Source organism: Camelus bactrianus, chromosome 2, assembly GCF_048773025.1.
Source record: "Camelus bactrianus isolate YW-2024 breed Bactrian camel chromosome 2, ASM4877302v1, whole genome shotgun sequence".
In the NCBI taxonomy this organism is placed as follows: Eukaryota; Metazoa; Chordata; class Mammalia; order Artiodactyla; family Camelidae; genus Camelus; species Camelus bactrianus.
The window spans coordinates 15,883,423-15,891,215 of record NC_133540.1 but is presented as its reverse complement, the minus strand read 5'-3'; positions in this window follow the sequence as shown (position 1 = coordinate 15,891,215).

The window sequence follows — 7,793 nt, the reverse complement described above, 5'->3', positions numbered from 1 at the left end:
CTATATTTTATTACATGAAACTCTAAAAAGAAAAATAAAGGATGCCATAAATGATGTGAAACAAAGAAAGGAAACTAAAGAAAACCAAACAAAAACATCTCCAGCGGAAGGAACAGCAAGTTTGGGGGGGGGAATGACGGTGGGATTTTGGAGTACATTTTGGAGAAGAAGGTGTGGGTGGGTGCAGAGGGGGCTCTGCCCCAGGGGGTGGTGATGTCTGAACTGGTTCTTCGTTGCCCAGCAGTCCAGGTGCAGATGCAAGTTCAGGATGAGCTGCAGGAGAGGCAGGAGGGAGCTCGGGGTCTCCTGCTGGATCCAGATCGTCCTTTTTTTGGTCTCTGACATCTTCCCCTGCCCCTGACTCCTCTGTAACTATTGGATGTGGAGAGTGTTTTAAGTCTTGTGGAAGAGCTTATGCTGTGAGAGGAAAAATTTATCCACCTGCCTCCTTTTCCATATGCCTCTTTAAAGACAGAAACCTTCCCAGAGCTTTCCAGACAGCTCCCACCCAGAAAGTGCCCACACGATGTGTTCTGTGACTGAATTCTTCCAGACAGGTGGTCTGAGGCCATTTATTGCTCTGGTCCCAACGGTAGCCTCTGGGGACACCTCCCTGTGTGGCCCAGCCCTCTCCCCTCCCCCACCTGCACACATGCACCAGCCCTGCCTTTCTGACCTTCGGGCTCTGCTTCGGGGGCTCCTGGTCCTCCATCTTACTTGCAGTGAGTTGGGCACGGTGCTCCAGGTCAGAGCCGGGTGTGCTGAGTAACCCGTCTGCCCCAGACAGGTCCCTGGGGGGAGCCCTGGGTGTTGTCTGGGTCGGAGGCCTGCCCCACTGATTACTGGGCCATGGTGGTGGGGACCCCTCATTATTCAGACCCACCTGGATCCTGCGCTGGCCCTCAGAAGAGTGGCACATCAGCCCTTCATTTGGGGAGGGGGCGTTGGTATTCTTATTCATCAGCTGCTGTTCAATATATGGTATCTAGTTCTGCAATGACAGTGACCAGCAGCTGACCCGGCCTGGAAGTCTCAGAGCCCTGCCCTGCCAGGAACACTCCTGCTTCTGTCCACTCGAACCTCTGCTGCCAGATCAGACCGAGACTTTGTTCAGCTCAGACACCCGGGAGGGAAAAGACATACCCAGAATGCATGGGCTCCACCTTGGGCAGCAGGACCCTTCCCTGGCTCTCCACATCCCAGCCAGCCAGCTTTGCCCTGGGCTGTGGATGTGACCGGCCCACCAGGCCTCTGGACTGCTCTTGCTTGAGGCAGAAACCCATCCCCAGCATGACTGCTCCACCTCCACCAGCCAGGATGGGGCCGTGGGGATACCTGGGTGGGATCTGAGTGGTGGCCCGGCCTGGGCGGGCCTGCTCTGGGCCTCCCTGTGTTACCTTTGGGTCTCTCTGGCCAAAAGTCCAGAGGAATCTTGGGTGAGACATGACCCAGCGCCGGCAGCGTTGGTACAGCCCCTCGCTGCGGGCTTTCCGGGAGCTGCGGCCTCGGGATAATGGGATGCAGCAGAACATGCCTCTGTCTCCAATCAAGTGAGCTGAGTAGGGACTTCTCTATAGAGTGGGTGCCTGGTGACTTTGGTTCCAAGTTCTGTTGGGCTCTATTGCCAGGGAAGTGAGGTCACTTCCTGGGGTCCACTTACCCAAGCTTCCTCCTGACACATAGCTCCCCAAGGGCCTCTCTGGGCTGCCAATCTCTCATTTCTCACTCCATGACATGTCCACACACAGTGACACCAACTCAGCCCCCCTCATAGCCCTGGAGAGGCCTGGATGCAGCCAAGGCTGCAGCTCTGAAGACACAGCTGGGTTCAGACATGGCTCCCCCCACTCAACAGTGCTATCAACATGGAAAAGCCATGTTCCTCTCAGGGTCTCCCCAATCTCCCATCAGCACACTGGGGATCATTCTGGCCCCTGTTTCCTAGAGAAGCCATCCTGTCTCTAGACCTAGAAACACCTAGTGCAACTGTCACCCACACGGGCTGGCATTACAGGGAGCTCATGAACAGACTCAGCAAACGAAGGACCTCACAGAGGGCTGGCGGAGCGCAGAGCAAATGCCACACAGGCCTGGGTCTGCCCTGAGGTCTGGAGAAAGTCTCTTTCCTTATTGCTTGCTTCCCAGCTCTCAGTCGTGCAACTAAATTTAAATACAACTCTGACATCGTCCGCTCTGGCATACAACCTCCTAGGTCATTCTGTCATGTTGACATACAGGCCCAGTGTCCCATCTCGGCCTCTGTGGTGGGCTGCCCCACAATGGCTTCATATTTTTTGCCTTCTGTTCCCACGCCCTTGTGTGATCCCCACACCCTCCTCTGGAGGGTGGATGGACTTTGAGACCAGGTTCTGACATGCAGAATGACTTGTGAAAATGTGCGTGAGTTCCACTCCTTCACAGCTCCAGTGTTCCTTCTCTCTGTCTCTGTTTCTCAGTGCCTCTCTCTCTGTTTTGTCTCTCTCTCTGTTTCTCTGTCCCCCTGCTTCTCTGTGTTTCAGTCTGTCTGTCTCTTTTCCTGTATGTATGTGTGTATATATTTATGTGTATATGTGTGTATTTATGCTTGTGTATTTTTCGGGCCCAGGGCAGGTCACTTCTGAAAATCCCTTGATGACATATTGATTATTTTGAATTCATGTTACTAAAGAAAAATTATCTTTGAAAATTGTGCACTTTGGTGGGATCTTATCTAAGGACCAGCACTGCTAGGGAAGGGATGTTCCTGTGGCACTTTGATGTATCCTGTACCTTGTTCTGCTGGAGAGGAGCGTCCATTTGCTCTTCCCTCCAGGGGACCTCCTGGGGCCTCTGCCTGCTCACGTTGTCACCAGGGCTGGTTGTCACCGGGCTAAAGACCTGCCAGTGTGATGGTGGCCAATGCTATCTCTGCAGTCTGTCCATCTGCCTATGTCCTCAACTTACAGGTCGAGCATCTCTAGCACACACTGGCCACCTGCACTGCCTCTCGTTGGAACTGCCTGTGTGTGTTTTGTTTCTTTTCAGAACACTGGGCTTCAAGAGGTTTTTGCACCACAGCGATGTGAAGCTTTACTCCGACCTTAGGTCTTGAGGAAAGCTTTTTCCAGGTTGTGTTTTTTCTTTCCAGCTGTCTTTCTTGGCCTTTGTTTTCTGCTTTAGTTTGGTTTTATTTTGCCACAAGAAGAGCTAAGCATCTCCCTTCTGGCTCTGGTTTCACACTTAGAACAGCAGTGCCTACCACGATATTATGCACAGAGTTACCAAAAGGGCGTCATTTGGTACGTCTCATCTTTAATCCATCTGGATTTTCCTCTCAAAATACAAAAATGCTAATTAACATGAAAACAAATAAACAAAAAATTCACCCGTCCCTACTTAAGATATATGGGCAGCGAGAAAAAAAAGCCACATTTTATATGATTTCATTGATAGGGAACCTCCAGGATAGGTAAAGTAATAGAGAGAGAAAGGGGATTATTGCTTCTCATGGGCTGGGGGAGGTAGGATGTGGGGTGCGCTTTGTATACAAGCTTTTAATTTGAGAAGGCAATTGTCTAAACCAGTGGTATTGTTCTCACAGCATTGTGAATGCACTTAATGCTCCTTAAAATTGCACAATTTAAAATGGGAAAGGCTAAACTTTATTCTTATAAACTTAAAACAAAAATAGAATATAGTATAATAAAAAAGAAAAAAATCTGACTCCATAGAAGATCGGTCATTTTGGCTTTAACCCTGTGCCCTCTTTTCTAGGCTTAATCTTACTAGCTCTGCACCTTTTGTAAAACAATGTTGCCTTTAGCCTGAAATATACAGGAGAGCCTGTTTTCAAGGCTCTGATCTTTAAGGATATTAACACTTTTGCACTTATATAAAGATGACAAGTTGCAGAATAGGAAATAACTTTTGTTTTATTAGAGGTTTTACAGAGGCACTATGACCTGGTCTACGTAGACAGCTTCAGACCAAGATAATGGCAGACTAATATCTTGGAGAACCATCTTCCCCAAGTCAGACTTTAGGCTCCTTTTCTAGTAAATAGGGGAGAGGCTGTGGTTGGTTGTTGCAAACTTGTTCGTGTAGGATTACTTTGTTCTTTGGAATCCTTTGCAGCTGTCCACGTGGGTCAGATCATGGTGTTCCTGTAAAACCTGCAACAAAACAAACTTTTTCTATTCTGCTACTTGTTATCTTTATAGGAGTGCAAAAGTGTTAATATCCTTAAAGGTCAGAGTTTTGAGAATAGGATCTTCTGTTTATTTCAGGCTAAAGGCAACATTGTTTTACAAAAGGTGCAGAACTAGCAAGAGTAAGCCTAGAAAACACGGCAGAGGGTTAAAGGAAAAGGCACAGATCCAATATGGAGTCAGATTTGTTCTTTTTTATTACAGTGCCTTTGGGTGAGAGCTAAGAGTATGATTCCTGGGTGGGTCCTCTATTGTCCCAGGATGGAGTTCAGGCAGGAACCCTGCCAGATTCACCATGACTTTGGACCTGATCTCCCGCAGAGAAAGTGACAATTATTGGATTAAAATTACCTGTCAAAATCCCTTCAATTGCCTGTAAACTATACCACAGCAGGGGATGTCCCATTGGCCAGTCAACTGCCAGTCTCCCCTGATGCAAGGGACCAGCGTCGCCGGCGGGCTCCATGGTGGCCAGGCAAGTGCACCTTCCTACTTTTCTCTCCAGCCTTAGCTTCCTAACTTTGACGCTTTAAAATCTCCCGTCCCTCTTCCCTCTGGCCTGGTGTGAATGAACAATATCCCTGCACCCACCTGGGCTGAGGCCAGGCCACACACACAGCCCCATGCACACAGCCCACCATCTGCTGTCTACCCCTGGGCTCAAGTGCACCCTCTGAACTCCCCCACCCCAAAGGTCCGCCTGCCCAGTGCCTCCGCCCTAGGGGTCCAGACCACCATCAGGACCATCAACCACCCAAGGCCCACAGGCCAGTGGCTGGCAGCCTGGGATCACCTTGACCCATCGGGTCAGATGAGACACAGAGTGCGGGGATCAGGGTGCCAGGGCAGGAATTGGAACCGCCTTCAGCCCAGCCTGCCTCGCCCTGTAGCCTCAGACATTAAATATGAAGGTGCACACTAGGCTGGATCCCCCACTGGTGGCAGTAGTCATCATTCCTGGAGCCCGGATTTCCCCACCCCAACCACAGGGTGAGGGGTGAGGGAATGAGCTCAGGTTAGGGGTGCGCTCAGAGTGAAGGGGATCCCATGGTGAGGGGGTACAGGTTGTGGGGTGTGGGGCCCACTTAGAATGGAACTGACCTTGCTGAGAGGTGAGGGTGACAATTTCAGGATGTTGGGCCTCCTGTGGTGAGGCATGAGGGGTAAGCTTGTGGGTGTAGGGGCCATAGGTTAGGACCTAGCAGGTTGGAGTGTCAGGGCAGGGACCTCGGTGTGAGGAGAAGGAGCCCTGTCTTCAAGTTCTGGTGGGAGACTATGCCTGGCCAGGGGTGGGAGGGTAGTAACAGGGAGGGGAAGGTGAGCAGGGGAAGTGGGGCTGGCGGGGTGTGGCCTGGCTCAGGGCAGTCGTGGTTCTATTTCAGTGCCAGGACCCAGTCGGTGGCGGGGTGAAGGCTCTGGGGATGGAGACCCGGCGGGACGAGCAGGAGGGGCCCCACCTGGCTCCTCCCGGCCCCAGTGGCCTGGTCCGGTAAAGCAGGAGACCCACCCGAGCAGTTTGCGCTGCAGGCGGGAGGAGGAGGCGCGCGCACGCCCAGACGCACAGATGCGCGGACGCCGGAACCCGCCCAGAACGCGTGGAAGCTGGCGGGAGCCGGTTGTTCCTGGACCAGCTCCTGGAAGAGGAACACGGCCTGGGGTCTGGGCCGCCGCTTGCCCTCGGTTCGGCTGCCGCTGCTGGGCAGTTAAGGGGGCGCTGTTGGGGGCGGGCTGCTCGGGGAGCCGGTGGGTGACACCTGGGCTGTGCGGCTGGGGAGGCGTACAGGGAGGGGTGCGGAGGTGAAGTCCAGGCCGCGCGTCCCGTTAGGACCCTGAGGCGGGTCCCAGCCGCCGCTGTAATTCGTGGTAATCCCGCTATTAGTAGTTCCTGAACCCCGCGTTTTTGCCGCCGCTTATGTCCGGGTTTAGGAGAGCAGGCACAGCCCCGGGAGGTGGGAGGGCACCGGACGGCTCTGGAGCATCTCCGACTGGCCCTCAGACAATGGCCTGCTCCTGGAAGGCGGGTGCGGTGCGGTCGCGGGGCCTCGGATGGAATGGGGTCTGCCCCATGAGAGCCCCTGGATTTGCTCCCATCTTCCCCGCGGCCTGACCTTGGGGGCGGCCTCTAAATCCCCAGGATCTTGTGACTCAGGTTACAGGTCAGGCTGCTCCTGGGAGGTGGGCGCGGTGCGATCAGTGTGCTGGAATGGCTGCAGCAGCAGCGGGAAGTGGTTGCAACCCCTGCGCTCTCACAAGGCAGCCCCAATCCCGCCATCGCAGCCGCCGCCTTTCCCTGACAGCACAGCACCCGCCTTCCAGCAGCAGGCTGACCTGTAACCTGAGTTCCACGAACCTGGGGCAGCAGAGGCCAAGCTCAGGCCATGTGCTGGGGAGTTTGAAGCAAATCCACTGGCACACATGGGCGGACCCCATAACCAGCCACTGCCTTTGACCACAACGCGCCCTCCTCCTGGGAGCAGGCTGACCTGAGGTCCGTGCCTGGAGCAGCAGAGGCCGAGCCCTGGACAGGCCGTGGGGGAGATGGGGGCAAATCGACCAGCTTGCCAGGTCGCTGCCCATCTCCCTGCCGCTACCCCAGGTTCGTGGACCACTTGTTTTCAAGTCAGTGGGTTCCTGAGATACAGGAGCGGTGCAGTCAGGAGGCAGGGTTTGCGGGGAGGGGTGCTGCCCAAGGGGGAGCAGGTGGACTTGCTCCCATCTCCCCCAGGGCCAGACCTGGATACGGCCTCTGCTGCCTCAGGTTTGCAGGACATATGTCATGTCAGCCTGTCCCTGGGAGGAGGGTTCAGGTTACTCGGGGCAGCCTCAGTGGCTGAGAAGGATTTTAGAAGTGGGCTCTAGCCCAGCATAACTAAATCCTTTCTTCTCTTGCTTCCTCAGTTGGTGGCTGTATCGGCTTTTTCATTATAGGTTATTGCTGGATAATGAACATAGTTTTCTGTGCTATACAGAAGAAACTTTATTTAAAATCTATTTTTATATATAGTGGCTAACATTTGTAAATCTCCCAGATTTATCCCTTCCCATCCCCTTTCCCTGGTAACCTTAAGATTGTTTACTAAGTCTGCAAGTCTGTTTCTGTTTTGTAAATGTGTTCACAGTGTCTTTTTCTCTCTTTTTTTAGATTGCACATCTGAGTGGTATCATTTGGTATTTTTCTGTTTCTGGTTGCTTTCACTTAGAATGACGATCTCTAGATACATCCATGTTGCTGAAAATGGTTTTATTTTGTCCTTTTCATGGTAGAGTAGTATTCCAGTATATAAATATACCACAACTTCTTTATCCAGTCATCTGTTGCTACATTTAGCTTGCCTCCATGTCTCAGCTATTGTATACACTGGTGCTATGAATACTGGGGTGCAGGTATCTTTTCACATTGGAGTTCCTTCCAGTTATATACCCAGAAGTGGGATTGCTGGGTCATAGGGTAAGTCTACTTTTAGTTTTTTGAGGGATTTCCATGCTTTCCATAATGAGTACACCAAACTGGATTCCCACCAGCACTGTAAGAGGGTACCCTACACTCTTCTGCCTCTCTAGCATTTATCATTCATGAAATTCTGAGTGATGGCCATTCTGACTGGT